Genomic DNA, 23,626 nt, shown 5'->3' on the forward strand with positions numbered 1-23,626 from the left:
GTCGTTCCTCGTCCAAATTACACGTACGATTTGCGATTAGCTATTTTATCGAATCTTGAAATCAGAAGCGATCGTGAATATTCAAAATATCTATCTCGTTGATATATTCGTGCTTCACACAATTCGAATAGAAGAAAATTTTATCCTTCGTGTTCGTGACGAAGCAAGTTATGCGTAGTAAGTATTGTTTACTGCTGGAAAGAAGTCTTGCGGGACGGCACAGGGGCAAGAGGTGTCCTTCGCTAGGACCACCTATCCCCACTTTGTCGACGCTTTGTTGACAATTCTTACACCACACACGCGCGTCGCATGCTGGTAGAAAACCTATAATTCGAATATTCAAAATCGATAATCATCTAAGACTGAAACTATTTTCGAAACTATTAATTATTTATAAATTAAACTTATCGCATATTTTTATATTTCATATTCTCTTATATTTTTCTCGACACGTTAATTAACGTATTAATTCGATGTTGTCTACTCTTCTCGCGCGTTTTACGTCTCGAAAATATTGAGAGAGAAAGAAACAGAGAAAGACAGAGAAATGGATAGACCGAGGACAGTCCCGAGTACGGTTTATCGGTTGACCAAGTACGGTCGCGCGACCAACGATCTTTCTCAATCGCGGCTTAACCCTTGCCGGTCCGGATTCCGGTCGCCGGTTGGTCGCATGAAATCGATTCTCGCTCGCGCTCCCGGGGACCGGCTTTTGCCTCTAATTTTTTCCCCTCTCCCCCTCCCAGGCCAGATCAATATTTAACGAACCGTAAGATATCGAGAGCGGCGATTCGTAACCTTAACTGGAGCGGAAGCGAAATCTGAATGGACGGCAGAGACGGAGAGATCGATAAAGGGGGTCGCGAGCTTGATTACGATCGTGCAATTATACGACATCGATCTTTCTCCTCGTTAGTTATCCCACGAAAAATGCCTCGACTCGCGTTGAAATCGAAGAAGACGATCAGACAATTATCCCTTATACCTATCCATTTTCCGACTCGATATATTCCTCCATAATTCTTATTTCGCGCGGGGAAATCGATCGATCGTGTCGAACCTGTCGATTCTTCCCATAAAGGTTGGATTGAACGAAACCTTTCGTCCCGATAATCGCGCGTCGCGCGCAGAACCAGAATTCCTCCGTTCAAATATTTTTCAATCGGATGGATTTCAAACGTACATTTCGCGATTCGACGTTTCCTTCTTGTCGTTCGCAGCGCCTCCCCCCCGCCCGATCCTTCTTCCAACGGATTATTACGTTCGTTCGATCGATCTTTCGTCGTTTGACGCACGATCTCGAAACTGAGAGAGAGGGTGGAGGGAGGAGAGAAAGAAGAAAAATATCGACGGGAGAAGCGTGGCGAAGCGTGCGTTACGGCGAGCCTCGTACTTTTACATAACGGAGGATAGGTTGGCTCGAGTTTAGCCTTCGTGAAAGAGGAGGTGGCGCGAATGGTAGGTGGGTGAGTGGGTGAGTAGGTAGGTGCGCGTATCTGGAATAGTCGATTTCTATTCTCCGTCACTGCCAACCGTTTCCCTCCGTTCGATCGATTCGACTTCCAAGCGAATCGCTTCCTTAAAGCGGAGTTTCGGAGTTGAACATTTTTCCATCCAACTCCATCGATCTAAGCTTTCAAGAGGGCCGGCGCGGAGTGAAACTTCGCGAATTGTTTTTCGCCGCGCTCGATCGTATCACTTTCACCTTTCGTGAATACGTTAATGAGCATTCGAAAAATATAAGTTTCGAGAGTTTTCTCGTCAAGAGTTTTTTTTTCCTTTCGTAACAGCGCAAATAGCGTTTAAGTGTACGAAAGAGCGTAAGTTTCAAAAGAGAATCATTTTCGCAAATGCAAGGAGTAATTTACATTCTCGACGCTAATATCTACTCTTCGATGCAATCCTCGATATATTTTACTTTGAAATGGAATAACGAAAAACGTCTTGAGAGAAAATGATCAAACTGACGTAACTAAAAAGAAAAAAAAAATCTGATTGAACTCATATTCTGCATTTGTAAACGATCGATGAAAAAATCGTAAGAGAGAATGATCAAACGCGTGGCCATCTAAGAATAATTTTCACTTTCAACAATGCGTCTACTTGTAAAGAAATCTCTTCAAAAATTGAATAAATTCTAGACAGTCGTAAGAGAGAATGATCAAACGCGTGACGTAAAGAAATATTTTCCGACGCAACTCTCCTGAATAAACGCGTATACTGGATGCATTCGTGAACGATCAATGAAAAAGTCGTGAGAGAAAACGTTGACTATCCGAGAGTTAATTCTCACTCTAAACGCACCGTTTATTAGGGATACTTGTGTGTATCCTCTCCCGAGCAAGATGAAAATAATGGTGTAAGAGAAAACGATGACGAAATAACGCGACGTAACTTTCTACGCGTCTAAACCGCTGCACGTCTCGAGACGTTTGTTTTTTTACGCGGTGAACCGAACGCGGTGAACGCCGGGTTTCAAGTACGAATGTTTGCCACGTTGCTGGCAACCCACCGGCAAGATCAGGTGCGCGCAAGATCAACGCGCAACGCAACGGTTGACGTAAGCGGCCGTCCGAGTCGACGCGCTTGCCTTAATTGCGTAAGGTGAAATTTCGCCTCGGGATACATCTCCCCGCGTTTCGCTCTCGATTCCTCCTCGCTTCTCCGCTATCGCCTTCGATCGAACCGCGTGAACCACTCCCCACCCCTCCCGCCACGCGCAAAAGAAAAGGAAACGAGGAAGGAAATAATACGCGATCCCATCCCCGATATCCAAGATCGTTCCTTTGTTTCCCTTACTCCCCACCGATAATTGGAAAGTTCCTCCGTGAATCGATCGATCGATACCGTCGGTAGGATATAGCCGATGTGTGCGCACAACCTTGGAATTGCTCGAATCGCAGCGATACCGTTTCGCTGCACCCTGCCTACCCGTTTCTTTCGACACCGAGGACTCCCTAGGGATCAATGGCGTACGCTCGACCAGCCTCTCGCTCCGGCGAAATTGGAAACGACCGTTCTCCATGCTCCCGTTTACAGTAATATTACAGAGAGTGATTTTTCCATCGCGTGGAAGGAATAGGTAAGAAAGCGAGTCGAGGATATTGGACGAAACGCGGCAAACGCGCGTGCCGTGACCGCACGTCGATCGCGCACGGTTTATCTTACGAGCTTTTCGTAAAATATTTACCGCATCTTTCGTTTCTCATCCAAGGTTGAATTTGGATGGATATTGTAGAGTTCACCCGTCTTCGATATCTATTAGCATTCTTTCTATCGTCCAACAGCAGTGACGGGGAAAAATTTAATAGCCAAAGTTAGGAATAAAGTTACTTCGATAATTTATTACTCGAAACATAACGATAATTGGAAATAATTGTAATGCCAAACGACCGAGGTTTATAGCTACGAATAAATTGTTATTCAAGCATTTTAACAAGCAATTACTTAAAGCAACTTTATTCGAGATTTTTAACCACTTTTTACTTTTTCGACGTTCGGTTAAATGGCCAACTCTGTCGATGACAATTGCTTCCGCTCGACGCCATTTTTATGCGACGTTGCCCAACGTTCGCCCATCCAACGTTTTCCATCCTTCTTTTCTACGCTTTTTTTCTCCTCCATCCGCTATCTCGCCAGTTTATTTTCGCCACGGCAAGATCCTCTCTTATCGAGTTACGCTTCCTCGTGCATAACTTTAGAGTCACATCCGTCGTTGATAACGATGGACGTTGCGGACTAATTAGTGGCGATCGGTGGAAATGTACGCGTGTCAACGATAGAAGCAACATTATCGACCGACATTTTTCCTTTTTCCCCCTCCCTCTCGTTTCCCATCGGCGAAGGACGAAGGATCGCGGACGAGGCGGATCAGCCAAAGGGACGATCGCACGTAAATAAGCTGCATTAGACTAATCGTTAAACGACTTACGATCCACGATAATCCATTTACGAGCTTCCGATCGAACGAAAAATATTTTTTTCATTGGAATACCTACCTAAAAATATTTGTTTTAAAAAACTTGCTACCACGCACGCCCGCCAACAGAAATAGATAAAACTCGTTTTATCGTTCCATCCGTGTTTCGAGAGCGAATAATATTGATAAACAGGGTTAGAGGGAAAAAATAGCCCAAGGGCAATATTTGGGAAACAAGAAAAGAGAAAAAAACGAACGGAGAGATTCGCCGAAACACGATTACGATTTCCTTCCAAGCCACGCCACCTTTTTTCCTCGATCTCGAAAGTGGTAACGAAAGTGATATTAAAATCGAAATTCTCCTTTCGAATCGACCTTTCGAATCCATCGTCACGCTCGTGATCAAGCCTCGCCTTTTCTTCGTTCATTCATTCGAACGAATGACGTAACGAACATCCTTTCATCGGAAACACTCGCGGCGATCGCCTCCATAATTAATTCGAGGAGGTAAAAAAGATTCGGGAATCGATCGATATCGCGGAATTAGCATTTAAAGGAGTGGGCGCCTTTTATGGGGAAGGGGAGGCCAAGTGGGACGAAGATTTATTCGAATTAATAAACGCACGCGCGTTTATTAGTCGCCTATACCTATCGAGAGCCCCTTTCGACTCGAGGGCGTGTTCGACTCGAGGCAAAAGCATCGGCCGACGAAATACGTGTCGCGAAATAAGTGTGCGCTTTCTCGACGGCCGAGGATACTCGATTTATTGTGTAGTGTAGTAGCCAGCTTTCCAGATATAAAAGTCGATTTTTTTTTTACAGTTCGCAGATTTGCCACTGGAGGGGGGGGAGAAAAAATTTGCGCGACGATTAAAAGAGATTCCTCGCGACGATAAAAGGAAGGCGTCTCTCCCTCTATTTCCACCCACCGCGTGCAAGGATCGAGAAAGGATGGAGAAGAGGGGGGCGTAGGGAGATATAGAATATCCGTAGGCAGATATAGAAGGAATGCAAGGTCGTATCTTCTCCTCTTTACGATTTCACAGAGATTTTCCTTTCGCGAAAAACACTCGGCGAGTGTCGCCTCGATCGGCTCGTACCTTCGACCAGACCTTAAATAATAATCACGGTAATGACAATCGGGTGGGGAACAGAGGCGATAAAGATAATACGATAATGGCCGGGTAGTCCCTGCAAGGCGAGAAAACCAAGCCGTCCAGCCAGGAATAAAAGCTCCACGCAACTTTTTACGAGCCGAGAATCGTATCGAGAGAGGCTTCGTTTTACCTTATTCGTTTTTTCGTCTTGCGGGACGGAGACAGAGAAAGAGAGAGAAAGGAATTTCTTCGAGATCGTTCTTCTCTCCGCTTACGTCATATTCGGCCATCTTTTTTCTCTCTCTTCTCATCTCTGCTTCGTTCATTCGTGGAAATTTATTATTGTCGCGAGTAAGTGAAATTCGACTGCTGCTATTAATCCTTCGAGAGGCACGAGTCGCGCCCGAGCAGTGTATCAAAAGTGGATGAAATTCGTTTTTAAATTTGTTTCGAAAAAATAACTGTTTCGACGCGTACGTTAAAATTTTATATCCCCTTTTTTAAACAGTTTAACAGATTAAAGAAAAATATGGAGAACTGATCGATACATGATGATCGTGAAATTTATTAAGAACCGTTTAAATCTCGATTTTATAACATCTCGAAACATTTATTTTAATTTAAATCGTTATAAATTATCGATAAGTTTATTTTTTTTTTAACGATTCGTGATCAGAAGAAACTTTTTACTTTCTTTATTTGATTCGCAAAAACTTGGCAAAAATATTAAAATTATTAAAAATGTATTAAAATTAATTTTATTTACGCCCATAACGCGTATGGACACAACGTACGCTCGACAGATTCTTATAACACACGCATTTCTACTATCGTTTATTTATTTATTACATTTTGAAAAAATGCGTAAACTCAAAATCTGGAAAAAAATAATTTAATCGTCCAATTAAATCACCGCGCGGCGTTTCAACTCTTTATTACGCTAGATCTGGTTAAATCTTCAATTAACAAGAGCGCAACATCGATTCGCAAATAATGATTCCTTATAAAACCATTTTACTGTAGATATTGTAAAACAAAAACATCTCGAGTGTTCCAATCCTATTAAAGAAAAAAATCGTTAATTTCGAAAAGGAGAAATGGCGAAAATTGATCGATTATCGAAAACCGTACAAACGTTGGTTCAAAACCTACTCGAGCTTACTCCGTCTTTTTTACGTTCGCATTCGTGCGATCGTATCAAGGGCTAAAGGAGAGGAAGGGATACGACGATATTCGAAGGCAATAAAAAACGAATCTTACTTCGGGAAGCCGAGTTTCAATACACGACCGCGAGAGTAGGTTGGAGACGTCAGGGAGGCGAATAAATTAGAGGTGGCTTATCAACGACAGGCGGCCTCCAGTTTGCCCGAACAAGGGGTGGAGGGGACGTGTTGATCGAACGGCGTGCGATTTACGGGGATCGAACGAAAAGGAAAGGCTGCGATTCGTCGTCGCACAACGAGCAATCCTCCCTTTTTTTCCAATCCCTTTTCCCAGCTCAACTTCAACTTTTGCTCATCTCCTCGAATGCGAGTTTCGAGGCTGGTGCAAATTTTTAACGAGACGAGAGGGCAATTTTCGCTTGTGGACGTGTTTACATAACGATGGAGGGAGGGGTGGGGGAGGGGAGTAGTTGGAGGATCGCTCGAAAAAAAGAGCGGAATAAATAATGGGGGTGGAAATGGGAAGCGGAAACGGTGAACGGTACACTTTTATTTATTCATGCGGGATACGTAGGGCTCGCTCGATACCGTACTTTTACAATTTCCACGGAAGCGGAGATAAGAAGCTCGTTCGAGAGGATACGTCGATATAAATTTGTTTACGAAAAAAAAAGAAAAAAACGCGCACGTTCGTTTTATCTATCTTCCCTCGAGTTAATCACCTCGAGTGGCGATCCACTTTCCAATCGATTACACGCAAGCGCGCCTTCTAAACGGTGTATAATCGAAGAAACGATCAATGCCTCGATACCGTCCGCGCAGGCAATCGTATCACACGATATTATTACTCTCGCTCGAGGAAAACCAGAAATTCTTCCAACCGAGAACGATATACATATATACATATACATTCGCGAATAATAATTTTTTTCCCTCTCCTTCAGTTAATTCTCTCGGTCGACCTGAACTTGACTTACTTCTGTTTACAATTTTTCATATCTCGCTATACGATTCCCCATCCTTATGCAGCCGAATAGTTTCTCCTTCGCACTTTCGCGTTTCACACCGCACACTTTTACGTTAATGGAACGTTGGCTCGACATAGATTGAACGTAAAAACGCTCTCGCTTAGTACCAGTGTTTATATTTCTGGCTAAAATGTGTAAAAACTATCAACAGCGTTCGAATAGTTTTGCAATCTATTAACAGCGCGTGTATATAACAAACGCGTATTATAACTACCGCATAAATCGGTGAATCATTTTCAAATTTTGCTGACATAATCTCGAGTCGATTTCCCTCCTACTACGCACTCCATTGTCTTAAACGAGTTTCTTCGACGTGTACATTTCGTTCGTCAAAAATTGCAAACGTAAGCGTTCGAATACTTTCGTGCTACCCACTGTATAGATATATCGAGCGAAAGTTAAATCGTAAAAGACGAAGAAGGGGGGGGAAAAATGATACAGCTCGCTTCTTTCCGCCATTCCCCGAATTTCGAAACAAGAATTTTCGTTATTTCTGCGTCACGAGTTTCGCGGTTATCCGAATCACTTGGAAGAACTCGAGAACGAGTGTTTGCCCGATCGCGAGTTTTCGAAATGCATTACTCGAGCCAGAGTGGAGGAGAACTCGAAGCGAGAACTTTCGGAAAAGTTTTGTTGGCCTACGAACAAGTGGCGCGGCTCGAAAATCAAACGACGCTCTCTGTCTGCCGCGTTGCCTGTGTTATTGACCTACCTTCGCCCTCTTCTGTTTTCATTGCGCTCCAGGCCTTTTTTGCTCGGTCGAACCAACTCCACGCGATTTCCCGTTTCGTGAATTTCTTAGCCGACTTAAAACGATTTCACGCGCAAATTAACGTATAAAACTTTTATATTTCACGTATCTTTACGCATAAAGAAGGAAAATTTGTCGAATATTAAAGTTCTATAATCCGCGATATTTTAACAATAAAGCAATTACCAAGATGCGTCTTCGGTTCGACACGGTATCGCGATAAAATGTCGTTTGATTATCGAGAAGCAAATGTTACAATCCCAATAACATACTCTCACATTCGCCGTCTAATTGTTCTTATTTTCCTTCCCTCTATCGTCAATCTCGTAACGAACAGAAACAATTTCGTAATTCGATAAACGAAAAATCAAACTCCTCTTCGCTCGAATTTCATTATTACATCCCACTCACGAAAGTTTTGAAAATAATATTTCCATTGCCACGACTGTCAAACTCCTTTCGCAAACTGAAAAAATATAATTCCTGGTCTAATCTTAGACAAAAAAATCTAACCATTCGATATACATTACTCTACTCTGCTTTATGATATCACATCACGTAAAGGTGTGCTATTTGAAAAATATCGAATAGATAGAATATCGTTCGAATTGCCGGCGAATCATCTCTCGAGTTATCGCGTCAAACCGAGCCCCCGAGAATCACCGTTGGAGCGCAAAGCAAATTGAATCGAAGGAACGGCGTTACGAATTCGACTCGGTTGGAGGGGAGGGGGGCGATACGCGGATATATATATTTATCGGGAATTACAAAGCCAGGGGGTAAACACGCGCGTCGAGGGAAGGCGCTGCGCGCGTGTTAATTATCGTTCACGGATTACGGTATCGAGCAGACGCGGCGGAAGTGATGCAAGTTACGTGCTCGCAACACGGAAAATAAACAAGCGGCGCGCGCTAAGGTGTATACCCTGAATGTATAAATAGCGCACCGGATTCCAGATTTATTTAAAATACGAGTTTCCTTCTCCCCTCTCTCTCTCTCTCTCTCTGTCATTTTTCGAGGCTTCCGCTCTATCGGTCACGCCGCCCGCTCGTGTCGAGATTCGACTTGGCAGAGATTGCCGGTCGGAAAAAGTTGGAGAAAACAAGACGAGGGATAATCAGGCCGGTTACAAATTAGAGCGGAGTGAGTCGATTATCTCGCGAGAGAGATACCGCGATTCTTCTCGACGCGCGTGAAACCAGTCTCGATATTCAGTCTTGGAGAAAAAGCGTAGTTAGAAAGTCTTTCTTCTTCTTTCTTCTTCTTCTTCTTCTTCTTCTTCTTCCATTTTTTGCCTCGAATAAAATTCCACGCGAGCTCGATCCGTGAAAAATGGTACGAGGAGCACGTATCATTTATACGACGCTTTCCACGAGCGAGCTAACTGCTACTACCACGCCCGCCTCTCTTTCTCCCGAGAAGACGGGAAAAAGGAGAAGACGGTTGCAATTCTTACGATTCTTCGGATCGGTCGATTCGGTCGATTGGACCGAGGAGAGATGAGAAACAGCGTTCCTAAACGGCGGCGGGAGGATCGATGGAAGGATCGTCCCAGAGAGAACCACTACGTCACATCACGCCGGGCGGAGGACGACGAATCGTTGCTCTCCCCGCTCTCTCCACCCATATTTAAATATCGGTGATTCTGTGACGTAGTGGCGTTCCCTGCGACGAAGCAACGAGCATCTTCGTGGACGAGGCGGGGGACTTGCGGCGCCCGCTCGGGGATGGGGAAAAGCGAACACAGTTTCTTTCTTCCCTTCGCGGGAAACTTGGCTCCGGCGATCGCCCTGAAAGTAGTCCCACACAGCGTCTTCTTGAGAAAAAGAGAAAAAGAAGAAGAGAAGAGAGGACGAAGAGGATATGAAAAAGTGTCACGAGTGCGATTTCGCTTCACAAGGGGATAGAAGAGAATTAAGTGGGAAATTATTTTATTTGGATCGAGGCGAGCTCGAAAGCGCGGCTAATTCAGAGTTGCGGCCGCGTCGACGATACGCGAGCGTCGTGGAGGGGGAAGAGGACGAGGAGTGGGGAGATATAGTAGAGCAGCACGCGTTCCTCGCGAGGCCGAACGTTAGACGTAAACGAGAGGCACAACGTACAATCTCCGGTAATAAGTGCGACCGGCGCGCTTGCCCTGGTATGCGAACGAGTGTGTACACGCCTACGTTACGGATCTTCTCTCCAGTCTCACAAACACATCCTGCCTACGATCTTACGCGTTTTTAATGATTCCAGGGTATTTCTGAACTGATCGAGGAGACGATGAAGAAAGAAAAGGGAAAAAACGATTCGTTCGAGGGGGATTGGTCGATGCGATCCGGCCTGAGAAGAAGGCTTGGTTTTCGAGTGGGTGACGACGTTTTTCAGGGATCCGCTTTCGAGATCGGAATTTGCATCGGGGGGAAAAAACGGGGGCAGGAGAGAGATTTTTTTTCCCCCGATAATTCGAGAAGGAGAAAGGAGATCCCGCGTTCGAAATTTTCGCGTAATTACGAGACGATTATTTCCGTTCGTCGCGGATAATAAAAAGACACTCGCTTCAACCCGATTTCTCGAAAACAGCGTGGAAAAAAACGCGTGCCCGTTTTCGATCGTAAACCGGTGAGTTGTAACCACAGCCGTTTCTCTTTTCTTGAACTTTGTAACTTTGTACTTTGCACTTGTGATTTCGAAGCTTTAATCGGCACGCACGGAATAAATTCGATACGATTTCGAATACAACTTTCCTTTTTCTTTCTTTCTTTTTTTTTTCCCCCTGAAAAATGATCTTTCTCGACCGATTTCCTTCTTCCTTTCCTGGAAATGCGAACTGGATAAGCCTCCTTTCCATCGGTTCGCCGTGTCTATCTATCGTCGCGGCATAACGCGATCGTGCGTGAAGAGAAGAAAAAATACGCCACGTATTTTTATCATACACTTCCGTCCTACTTTGTTCAAATAAATCCTCCTTTTTTAGTATATTTTTTTTCTCTATCTAATTTCTCGAGCAATTATAAAGAAAGCTCGGTCAATTTCTTCCATTTTCATTCCATTCACGTTGAAATAAAATCGAAGACGAAAACTCTCCCCATTTTCCAGAGCAATTCCTCCATCCTCGATAGAGAGTTTCTCACAAAAATTCTTAATCGCTTGAAATCGTAGAAAAAAAAAAAAGGAAGAAGAAGAATCGAATACCACGTTTCCATTTCACTACGATAATGGAAAATCGCGACACGTTCGGATTCGGTTTACGACGAAAAAATCGATTCGAGATCGAGATCGGCGCGGAAGATCGGGGAAAAACGGGTGGAAAGGAAAGTGGAAATGATGGTGGTGGAATTCGAGGGGGGGAGGTAAAATAAGCGAGGAGCAAAGGATCGTTGCGCGGTATTCGCCCCGAGGAAACGGGATCGGCGTGATCGTGGATCGGTCGTTAGCGAAGCCGTTATCGCCATTAAATATGGCGGTGTATGGCGAGAGTCGCTTTTCAAAAACATCGGACGAGGGCGAAAGATGACGATTCTCTGTATCCCCGATATCGAACGAGATCGATCGATCAGGAAGATCGATCGCCGACACTTGCGACTAACCGAGCAAGAAATACGCAAGTGAAAGAAATTTTACACAACGCCTTGTTAAATTACCCAGCTTATAATATATTATTATTATTATTATTATTGTTCGAATCGTTAATTCGTTAAGTATCGGATGGTGAATTTGTTGTGTTCGATAGCGTGTATTGATCGAGGGAAAAAAATCATTAACGGAGGAATTTCCTGTTTATGAGAAAAGAACCAACTTTCTTTCGAAATATACAACTTTCTTCGTATATGTATTTTTATTCCGAATTCGATATTGGAATAACTTGAATTATACGAGATTATACACAAATTGTTATTACGAGTCGGTGCGAATGAGCAAACGTCTCCAAGAAATCGGAGATATGCTTTTCGAATTTCACGTTCAGCAAATTTTCCACGTTCGAGAGAAATTACTCGCGTTGACAATAATCGGCAGTAGACGATAAAATTTACGACTGTTGTTTCCCGGCCCAACACGTTCGCTGTTCTAAAAATATTCGTCATTAGGCGCAGGTGCGCCGGGCCTTTTACGCGGAAGAGTGAGTAAGAAGACTTCCGCGAACGAGAAGCGAGCGCAATTGTGCGGCCTTTTCAACGCGATACTCTCCTCTCGCGATATACGGGACTCGGTGAACCGCGATACGAAACACGACCCCTCGCGCAAAATCAACATCCGACGCAAACGTATCGAGTGGTGCGATAAATAAGGCGATTACAGTTGGTTAAAGGTGCGAGTCGACGATTCATCGTTGAGGATCGTTACGAAGGTAGAAACCGAAAGGGAAACGGTTCGATTGTAACGAACCGGACTTTGACGGATAAAATGAAGAGGGAGAAAAAAAAATTGTGAAAAGTGATCGAAAGAGGAGAAATAGAAGTTTCTTAATTGCAGCGTCGGAAGATATCGCGTGTGATACTTATATATGACGTCTCTGTTTATTAGCGTCCGTTGCCCAGTTGTCGATTCTGCCGTTCCTCGATCACGACTGGAAGAGGCGGATCGTCTTGGATCTTAAACCGTTACCGTCACAATGGTGCGGAATCGTTGAGAAATCGTTGAGAAACCGATCCAATTGGCCAAATTGCGGGAGAAGAAAGAAGGGCGAGGCGAATAATCGGATTCGACCGCTCGGTTCGAAGCGAACGGAAGAACTGAAGCTTCGGCAAGCGCGCGAAGCGAACAATTTTTGCTTACGTTGAACCGCTTCTCGGGATCGTGTTCGATTTCAAATCGTTGGCGTCAAAGTGGTGGTTGCATTCGTCGCCGGAGCACCGTTCTCAAGCACCGTCAGCAACGTTGCGATAAGAGGACGCGGTGAGCTCATCTTATCTGCGCAGAAGTCCCCAGCCTCGAAACCCGTGGAAGAGAAACAAAGAGAGAGAAAGAGAAACGGTAGAAGAAATCCGACAATCCGATATTTCGCTTCCCTTGCTCGACCGCTCGTTTATCCTTGGAAACCAAGAAAAATATCGTGTAGAATTTTCGACGGAATTCTACCTTACCGATCTTCTTCTCTCTCTCTTTCTCTCTCCTTCTCCAGTGCCGAAATAACGAGGAAACAGAGGGCAGGTGATCGAATGAAAAGAAATACGTTGGCGATCAAATTTCAAGCAACGCCGCGCGTTTATTGGCTCGCGTTTATTTATCCGGCGATAGACCGAGCGAAAACAGGATGAAAGGGAAGGGATGCGCGCGCATAACCTGCCTGCGAACGCGATCCGATGCGTTTAAAACTATCCGACCACTTTTCTGTAGGTGGGAAAAAAAATATCTCCTTTCGACGATCGAGAGTTGGCGCCATTCGAGGGGATCGATTCACGGTAAATATTTACCGGCAAATTTACCCCCTCCCCCTCTTCAACCATCGATTAAACACTCGAAAAACAAATTTCCCCTCGATCAAGGGGGGAACTTTTGTTGCGTCCACTTTTGACTCCGATCGAGATGAAACTTGCCGAGTTTCGTGGAGACTTTTAATTTTTAAAACTTTTTTAGACTTTTAAAAAGAAAGGAAAATACCCGACGAAAAATCAAATCGATCCATGTTTTATTTTAACTCGATGATCATCGCTTCGAAAATATTGCATCGAGATCTTTGATATCTTATCGGTGTGTCTCATCTGATAAAGACACGAGATATAAATACGCAATTTTCGATATATTTAGACTCGAATGTTTCCCTCCTCACCGGTCGCGTATAACACGAAAAAATGCAAAACAAAATTTTTCTTATCCCTGCGCGGCGGACTCCCTTCGATACGCAGAAAGAGAGACCGCGTGAGAACCGAGAGTGTCGCCCTCTCGGTTTAATTGCATCGCGGTGCGTAAACGTATCCTCGTGTACGCAAAAGCGTATTGCGGTCCATTAATTAACCGAGCGCGTTGCTCTCCGTGCTGGAGACGTTATTACGAGGTATTCGCGCGTCGTAGATCTTTCCAAGTGAACCGGAGACGATCGGGCGAATCGATACAGTACAGTTAGCGACTAGACGCGGCGCGTAACGTTGAGGTTAATTTGGGGGGAGCTTGGGTGAGGAAACACCGAGGGGTGTCGAGTGAAAACTCGTTTGTAACAGTGTAAATTTTCCATACAGCGCGCGTATCGCGTAGCACGCAGCTAAGTAGTAAGCGCTCGAGGTAGGAATTAGCACGATGCGTACGCGGTTCAGCGCTAATTACAAACGAGATACACGCGCCTGCGCGCGCAACGTTTCCACTCCTCCCTCGCAGCCCTGCTGGGAAGCGCTCTACCTTCTCGGCCGGAATCGTTGGGGCTTGCGGTCTCGCTCCCCCCTCCCTCCGCTCTTCCTTCTTTGCGAGGCAGAAAAAAGTGTACGTTAATTGGCGAGTCGTCTTTCAACGATCGCTTCTCCGGGAAAGAAATTCGTGCGACGATCGCGCCGGGAATGGAGAAATTCGATTCGAAACGTTTCAACGCCGGTTGATTCGTTCGATTAATAAAACGATGGCGGATCGACGAGCATCGACAATCACGTATCGGGGGATCCAAGTCTCGATTGACTCGACGGAGGGGACCGCCTCGTCCCGAAGGCAAATTATTTCTCCGCATCGTGACCGGGATAACTTATCGTCGCGGGCACAATTTACCGTGGTGGTGCATCGTTACGGCCGGTCGGTCGCGGTTGAACGGCCACCGAGAAAAAATGACCACCGGGCGCCGTGAACGATTCGCTTAATGGAGAAAGCGACCGCAAAGGATATCGACCAGTTTCCGGAAGGGGGAGGGGGATTAAAAGTTTATCAGGATAAACGACCGAGTCCGGGGGTCAATCGTGGCTCGAGCAAGATGAAAGAACCGTAGCACGGCGCGTAAGTAACGGTGAATCGAACGATTATTAGCAGGAAAGCGGAACACGTGGAAAATTTTTCTCGTCTTTCGCGATAAAAATTATGCAACGTATTCTTTACGATCGATTTCTATTTTTTTTTTTCTTTCTCTATGTATAGAAGCAAAGTGCAATAACAGTCTCCTTCGCAAAGGATAAAGTTTTAGAATAAAGTTATCCTACGAAATTTCTCTATACAATGATTACACGCGGTCGAGCTACAGCGTGTAACCGAAATTACGGTTACGGAACATCTTCTGGTTTGTTCGCTCGATCGAGCGTTTATTAATCGAAGGGGCCTTGGCTCGGTTTAAACTCAATTGGCAATTGTGCCAAACGAGAAACAAAATTCCACGAGGCTGGCCGTTCTTTCGAAACTTTTTCGTTGCTAGATTCTTATCCACGATTTTTACTCCCTCTGGTTGACGAGCTAGGAATCCGAGCAAAATCCATCCATGGATCGTAGACACAAGAAGATCTTCGTAAATTCTGAACGCGTCGCAATTGGTAGTTTCGTGGCTCAGGTCTCGGTACTAATTAAAGCGACGTACGGAATAGAGAGAGAGAGAGAGAGCGCCGTAGATGAGCCGAGAGCGCTGACGCGCTTCAAAGAGGCAAGGTATATCGAAACGGTTCATTGTTCGGCTCGCAATGACCGAGTGGCCAAGTGTGAGGGTCAGGGGCGCGAGGAGCAAAAGGAGAGAAAGACTCGAGACTGCGTACACCGAACGTACTCGAACCGTAAGAGCCGAACCGACAAACCCGTAGCGCGAGCATTGCTCGCACTCTGGCCATCCTCCGTTTTCTTTTTTCTCTCTCGTTTTCTCTTTCCGTTCATTTCCCTTTTACGATCTTACGTTTCTACGATTCTTTTCTTTCGTCCGGGTTTGTGAACAGGTTTCGTTCCAGCAAAGTCGCGCGATTCGAGTCACGATTCCCCTTGGCTTCGCGTTTGTCCATCCATTCGTCGCGCGCATATCTATATATATATATATATACCCGTATTTTTCTCGTCTCGCGATAGAGAAGTTTGCTCGTTTCCACCTTGAAACGCGATTGTTCAACCGAGTCGAAAAGTACGGAAAGCGAAGTAAGGCTTTGAAGAATTAATTCTTCGTTCGTGATACCATCAAAGGTATTTTAAGTTAAATCGATCGGTTTAAATTCTCGCGGATCGATCGACCGTTACGCCGCGAAGGGATCTATTTTCGCGTTAATTAACGGCATCCAAGTTATCCGGCTGGCGAGTCGTCGGCCGTTATAACGGGCGGTCGTTTCAACGGCCCGCTTAGAATTTTTCACCGGTCGCAGCCATTTCCATGTGCTGCCATCTCGCGAGGATAAATTAGAAAACTTTAATTAACCCAAATCGCAACGAAACGGAACGAATTTCAATTTGAACGGATACGCAACGCTCCATTTTCCTCGCTCCATTCCTTCCATTCCATCGTGGAACATTCGCCACGATCCTTAATGCCTTCCAACTTACTGACCGTTCTTTCCAATATCCCAGAAACACGCTTCTCCCTTCTATCGGCCTTTGTGTAATTCGACAGACGGCAAAAACAATCGGGCTAAGAGGACGAACGTTTTTTCCACCGGCCTCGTCATCGTCCATATTCCTCGGATTACCATCCATCCGCGCTTCGAATCCAATTTCGTACCGTTCGAGCCCGCTCCTTAACGATAGTAACCAGTTTAGGCCCACCCTATTTCGTCTCGAGTCCCGCGGATTAATCTTGATCGGCGATATCCGTGCCGACATCCTGTAAATGAAATTTCTTCTGGGGTAATCCGATTTCGCGCGGATCGATCGGAGGAAATGGAAGTCGAGACCGAGTTCGCGACAGACACCTTGTATATGGTTCGAATCGCGTCACAGAAAGGTTCGGTTGGCCGATGCACGCAGACCACGGAAAGAAACATATACGTTTATATTATATATATATTTATATATCTATATATATATATATATATATGTATAACATGGAGGCTAGGAAGCACGTAAGACGAGTGCAGCTCTTCTAACGGTAATTCCTTTAGACCAGTACCGCAACTTGTGCAGCCCAGAAGAGTCGATGCTTCTGCTGCCGCTGTTTCTTCTGTTACCGAACGCTACGAGCGACCGGCTATCTCGAGAAACGAGCCAATCATCCGTCCGCCGCTTCTTTCCTCCCTTTTCCTTTCTTCTTCTTTCTCTCTTTTCCCTCGACTACGAGAGAGTTCGTTCCATGCGGCGGCCGAGAGAGGGAGTCTCGCACGAGGGGGCAAGGGACTCCGGCCAGAAGATGTCGACCAGGAAAAGTAACAGTAACCTTCTCGTCCCGTGCTACCGTGAACTTGCTCGACCTCCTTGCAATTACCTCGCGATCCTTGACGCGGCTTCGATCGTGCATCCACGTTAATTATTACCTGCTTCGCTTCCTTCTTCTCCAATGGGAGGAGAGACTCTTCGCTCTGTTCCCCCTTCCAGCCGGGCGAAAATATTTGACGAGGGAGAGATGTCGCGATCGCAGATTCGAAAACGTTCGTCGCTCTCTTCTTTTTCCACGAGCGTTTACATTTAGATCGTTTGGCCGGCGACCAAAGCTCGCGGTGACGGCTCTCATAGGCGTTAGACAAAAGCACTACGGGCTCGATCGAGAATACACACAGTGTCGGGTTACATGGACTCTCGAGTTCCACCGTTCCGTCCTTCGATCACGCGGAATTATTGGTATCCATGCTCATTTCGCTTAACCGTCCAATCGTCTTTTTCGTCCCTCTCGCGGCAAAAAGAGCAAACTTACGTACGCGTGGATAACGGTCATCTACGAGTAAATTCTACGGACTTTTTTCCCAACTATGACTTTCAAGAATCCGTGGTTCGTTCCTCGTCCGTAATTGGCCGAGACAACGACGAATAGAGGATCGCCCATTGAAGGCGTGCAAATTAATTCCAAAGATTTATACCATTAGCTTCGAATTAAACTCTTTAGCAGGATAGAAATATAATAATAGGGAAGAAAAAAGCAAAAGAAAATTCTCGTGGAATCAACTTTCGATCCCTCGCTCGTTTCCTCGATGCTCTCGATGCGTCTCACTTTAAATATATTATTCGTGCTCCATAATAGATGTTATTGTTTGTTTCGCGTTTTCCTCTTCTCGGATCGAGCCACCCGTCGACACTCGCCATTACCATCAAACAGAGAAAGAGAGAGCTCAAACTCGCAGGAACATTTTCCGCTTCCATCGCGTCGTAGATTTCACGTTTATCTCGAAACTAGTTTTCCAATTTCCTGTCGTTCTCGAAACGACACCTCGATAATTTATTCAATAATTTACGCGAAAGTGGAGGAGTGGAGGAAACGTTTGCGATTTTAAATACTTTGCACGAAGAAGGATCGAACTACGTTTCTACGCTTCGTTCAAAGGCAATCGCGTCGAGAAAGTTCAACGACGATACGGCCAATTGGCAATTGCATCGTCTGATAACATAATGGACGGAATGGATGGACGGATGCGTGCACGCATTTGTCGCATCTACGCGGTGCGTTTCGCTCTGGTTATAAGTGGTGAATGGACGTGGTGGCATGGCGTTTCACTGGCGTACAGCGCTCGGTCGAACCAGCAGTAGGAAGAGAGATGGGGATTAAATTCTGGAGCGGCTCAATGGACGGAATAAAACGCGTTAAATAGGATCGAGCTGCTTGTTACTCGCGGAGGTGTCTCCTTCGAAGGGCTCATCAGAGTTCCGGTTCGTTTCGAACAAAATATTCTCCAAGATTATAGAACGCGAGCGTTTTATAGCGAAGCGCTGCGGTTTCACGTCCGATCGGAACATGTTCGAGAAGAGACTTTGGATATCGATCGAGCGTATTAAAGAAATACGCGAGCGTATCGATTTAAATTATTTACATTGGATTTAAAAATATTATTTTCGATCGGAATTTCGGAATAATTATTAACAACGTGCGAATAACGACACTCTATGTACATTATATCGAAGGAACGTTGCCGCTTTAGCTTTGAAACGAAGCGAACCGAAACGCTCCGTGCTTGAACGTACAACGTAAACCACTAATCGCTTCCTCCAGATACATGGAACGACGCGATAATTTATACCTTTCGTGAAAATCCTACTCTCATCGACTCTTATCCCTAAGCTTGGAGATTCGCGACGTTTCGTTGCATTTGTCGCACGCGTGTAATAAAACAAAATAAAAATAGGAACAAATTTTCTAATCCGACTCGCTCCGCATCTTTTCCTCCATTTTCATTATCGATTTTTCCGTGCGAATTGGAAAAAGTGAAATAGCAAACCGGCGATTAATCCTCGGAATTTGTTGTCGGAGAAAACGTACGTGCATCGCAATTTTACTCACCCGTATTCACGCTCGGTGGAAAGTTTTGGCTCGTCGCTCGTGTTTCGTGCGATCTCGTTTACGTTTTACAATTGAGCGCAGCGCGGCTCGATGAACGAGGGAGCGCGCATCATCATCGGAATTATTACAGCTTCCGGCGCTGTTAAGCGAATCCATAGGGTACATTGTCGCGGAAGCTGTAACTCCGCGTTGCGTCATCGTCCGCACGAAACCTGCCACGTAGCGTCTCTGCCGATTCCCACCGGTTATTCTCTCTCGTCGAAAACAAAAAGGGTCGAAAGCTGTTTACGCTGGTGAATTTTTTCGAGCGCGGAAGAAAGGAAAATAAAGAGGCGGATCCTTGTCTCGATACAGAAATCGCGATGACGAGGAGGAGGATCTGGAAATTATCGGAAGGACTCGAAGGAAAGGTGGAGCTGCCAATTTGGCAGCGTGCTCGCCCCCATAAATCAGCGAGGCGTTTACCGACTCTGTGCGTATATCCGCGTTCCTTCCTCCAGCAACGTTGTCACCGGACGAAAAAACGTCAATTTATTCCAGCCGTTCCACCGGTAATAACCGTGGAGGAAGTTGACGGGTTTTTGGCTCGATGGACGACGCTTAGCGGTATCCCGCCTTCCTCTCTCTCTCCCTCTTCCCTTTTTGCCCATATCGAGGTGGGAATTTCAAACAACTCCCACGAGGAGGAGATCCACGAAGGAAAGAAAATACCAGAATGGCGTGCGAGAATGCGAGCAAATCTCGACGGGGAGAGATGGAGATGAGAGAAGAACAGTGTTAAGGAAAGCGAGTTTAGAGGAGAAAATTTTAGGTTAACGAGCGGACGAAAGTTGAGGAGGGAAATGCACCGAAACTCTTCCGAAACTGTGCGGCGAGAGGAGGGAGGAGGGGAGGGGAGAGAGGTTGGTTTTGGTCGTTCGCAAGCATCCGAGCGAGTGACAGTAGAATGGGGGAGGGGGGAGGCAGGCAGGATCGATGAGGACCACGGACTGTTGGATGGTCCGCGTGCGTGGTCCCTTTTCACGTATAATACGATACAATGGCCGGCGGGGAAGAAAGAATATTTCCAAAGAGCAGCAGCAGCTGGCCTTTTCTTCCCCTCGTTAAAGTTTCCAACTTTTGCTTCGCAAGCGTTGGACGACAATTAAGGAAGGCGAAGAGGGCGATGCCTCGGCGTTCTCGAAATCGAAAGAGAACCGCGTCTTGCGTTGAGCGGAGAGAAAGAGGAGGGGAGAGAATAGAGCGCGGAGCAAGGAGGAAGAAAAAAGAGGAGTGGGGGAAAGGTGGCGAAGGTGGCGCCACTATTAACGAGCCATCGAGGCGGCCAAGAGGCGCGATTAATTTCCCACGGCTCCTCGCGTTACGTTTAATTAACATAATCCGCCCACGGGACCGCGTTTCGCTCGGTAGGGAGGATGGACCCCTCCTAAACCCACTTCTCTCTCTCTCTCTCTCTCTCTCTAAAGTCATCGAAACAAGAAAAAAGAGATTTAATAAAAACGGGATACTTTCTCGAATCGAGTTGTAGAACGCTGATATTTACGTTTCGATTAGAGATGAATTTTTGTCGGTCGTGAAAGTGCGAGGGTACGTACCGTGAAGGATTCATTTCCAGAGCGTGTCTCTGAGGGAAAAACGAAAGGGTGGGGGGAGAAGAAGAAGGGAGGAGAAAAGGAAAAGAAGAGAACGACGATAGCAGCGACGACGACAACAACAGCAGCAACAAAGCGAACGAAGGCTCGCGCAGTTTCAATGGAAGTTGGAGCGCGAGCCGTGAAAGGCAAATGCGCTCGACGAGCGGCCACGAGAGGGAAAGGGGAGGAGAAGGCAGGCATCTTTCTCCTTTCCACCGATCGCCCCGACGGTTTCGCCTAGAACGAACTAGTTCCGCTCTCGTACGTACACCGAGTCCTACATACACCGAGGCGTGTGTCGCACGCGTGAACGAAACCGGTCCCACCTACGCGAGGCCGAGGGTTGCTCGCGGAGAGGACGGATTTGCGGACGCGGATAGAGACCGAAAATATTCTAATTAACCAACCGAAATCCAAAGAAAGAATATCCTCTTTCTCTCTCTCTCTCTCTTTCGATCACTGTCAACCGCGTCGAAATCTCCCTCCCTCTCGAATCGCAACGTGCTTTAAAGAAAGAAAGAACGATTCCTCCGTGCAACGAATAATCCTTTTCTCGCCCGCGAGAGAAGAATCGATCGGTCGAAATGATCCGCATCGAAAATTCTCTCGAGGGCAATTCTTCCGTGTTCTTCTGCGACAGTTCTGCCAGTTGAACGGGCCTCGTTCCGAGGAGGGAAAACTGGGCCGCGGAATGCGGTATGCCGATATTCCAACGAGTCGCCTATTCCCCCCTCCACCGCGATCCAAGCTATCCCTCGACTCGAACGTGGCCGCGATCGAAGTTTTCGGGGGGCGAGGGAGCGAGTTGGAGGAATTGGCGCTCGGCTGCTGCCGAAAGTTGCACGCCCACGCGGAGTTGGAGGAGGAGCGGCGGTGCGTTAGCCGGAGCATGGAAGATTTATCGTCGAGTTGGAGTAACTTGGGGAGAGCCCTTCCTCGTGTCGAATTTGCATTCGCACGTTTAATTGTTCTCCGGCAGAGAGAAGAGGAAGGAGAAAAAGTACACAGAAGGGATTAATTGCAGAATGGAGATGTAACAGCCGAGCAAGATTAGGTGGAAGAAGAGGGAAGGCAGGAGTCGGGGATCGAAGGGGCAGTGATTTATTCAGGGTTATTGTCCCGCGCGCGGGGTTTTTGTCCCGTGCAAAAGGCAGTGGGGGAGGGGGAGGCCACCGCAGCATCCGAAACGGCAACAGCTTGGACCGGTGGACGACGGCTTTTTCTACGTACGTGGCCGGCCGGGTGCATTGACATCGCCGTATCGACGTAATTCTCGATGCAACGCTTCCGTATCGGTCTTACGTTTTTATCCTACCTTACCGACAACTCGTTACGCCAGTCGCCCTCCCCCCTCCCACTTATAAGACACACCGTCGTATACTGGGTGTCGTGCCTCGTACACACACCGATCCCCTCCATATTTCCCGAGTTGATCGATCGAAAATGAATATCAGGTGGCGATTTGATCCGTTTGGCTGACGATTCAGCGACGAGGAGAGAGAGGAATCTTGATCGACCGAAACTTCGAGCATTAGAGGGATCAGAGGGGCGGTGTTGCCGCGTCGTTCATGTGCGTGCGTGCCACTTCCCCCTCGCGAGCCGAGAAATTGACGGCCTTCCGCGGGACACGATTGACCGGTGTCGCGGCCCGTCATTTCCAGTCTCTTTGCTAACTTTGACCGCCGCGAAAAGGAACGATTATTCGACAGGGGAGGGGGAGAAGAAAAATAGACGAGTTAACCAACTTTCTCCTATATTCATTTCCTATGCGAGATTACGAATCTTATGAGAGGGAGGTAATATAAATAATATTTCGCTTTGTTCGTTCGAACAACCGAGGAAGAAGAAGAAGAAGAAGAATTAGGGTCGAGCCTCCTCTTCACCCATTTCGCGATATTTCTCTCTCTGTTTTTTTTTTTTTTTGGGGAGAGAGAGAGGGAAGTGTGTTAATATTTCGTGTATAACGGCGAATTTCGACCAGATCCCTCGATCAAAGCTGCTGCTATTTAGCAGCTAGGGGTGGAACAGCGGTTGGTTGGTTGGTTTACAGAGAGGAGGGTTGAAAACGCTTGCTATAAAAATGCTCGGACGCAAAGGTTGACTAGGACTGGGATCGTGTGCATCGTACGCGTCATCGAGCACCCGTGAAGAGGGATTCGTGGTATATAGGGTGGAAGGAAAAACTCGGCGGGGGCGTCAAAGAGCTCGAGAGTTGGAAAAAAAAAAAAAAAATAACTCGGCGAGAGTGAACGAACGGGAAAGTACCGGAAGAGGGGAGAAAAATTTAGTTTTTTTTTTTACACGAGCGGGAGAAAAGTTGCGGGGAAAATTTCGTATCGAGAGCTGTCGAGAGAAAAAACAATGGAAACAATGAGAATCGAAAGATCGGAGAAAGAGAAGATTATATACTCGAACGATTGCGAGAGAGAGAGAGATAGAAGAAGAAAAAGTATCCTTGCAGTATCGATCTATTTTTCTTGCTTTTCCACCCTACGTTTTTCGTTAGGGAATATGGGAAGAAAAAGGGGAGAAGCAAGGTTGTTTACGCCAGCCCTGTCGCGACAGCGAAACGCAGCGGCCGTATAATAAATTATCCTGGAAAATCGTGCAACGACCCCGATATTCCAGCATCGATATCGCAGGGGAGAGGGGAGCAGCGCGATTTGGCCAATTGGCGTCAGCTGGGAAAACCGTGCGATCGATAAACGAGGCGACCGAGGCCAACTTTTCGTCTCCGTCGCTCGAGTTCTCTCCTTGTT

The 23,626-nt window shown here is 46.3% G+C and overlaps 1 protein-coding gene and 1 long non-coding RNA gene across 14 annotated transcripts in view; one reads left to right on the top strand and one right to left on the bottom strand.

The window, feature by feature from the left end:
- The window catches only part of LOC108003706 (SH3 and multiple ankyrin repeat domains protein 3), a 94,875-nt gene that overhangs the window by 64,837 nt on the left and 6,412 nt on the right, over positions 1–23,626 (bottom strand). The gene's annotated exons all lie outside the window — the stretch shown is intronic.
- Positions 9,491–22,581, top strand: LOC133665696 (uncharacterized). The gene is made up of 2 exons (XR_009828884.1): positions 9,491–10,110; positions 10,197–22,581. It is a non-coding gene; the product is annotated as an uncharacterized LOC133665696 (long non-coding RNA).

This window comes from Apis cerana, linkage group LG2 (genome assembly GCF_029169275.1).
Source record: "Apis cerana isolate GH-2021 linkage group LG2, AcerK_1.0, whole genome shotgun sequence".
NCBI classification, from domain to species: Eukaryota; Metazoa; Arthropoda; class Insecta; order Hymenoptera; family Apidae; genus Apis; species Apis cerana.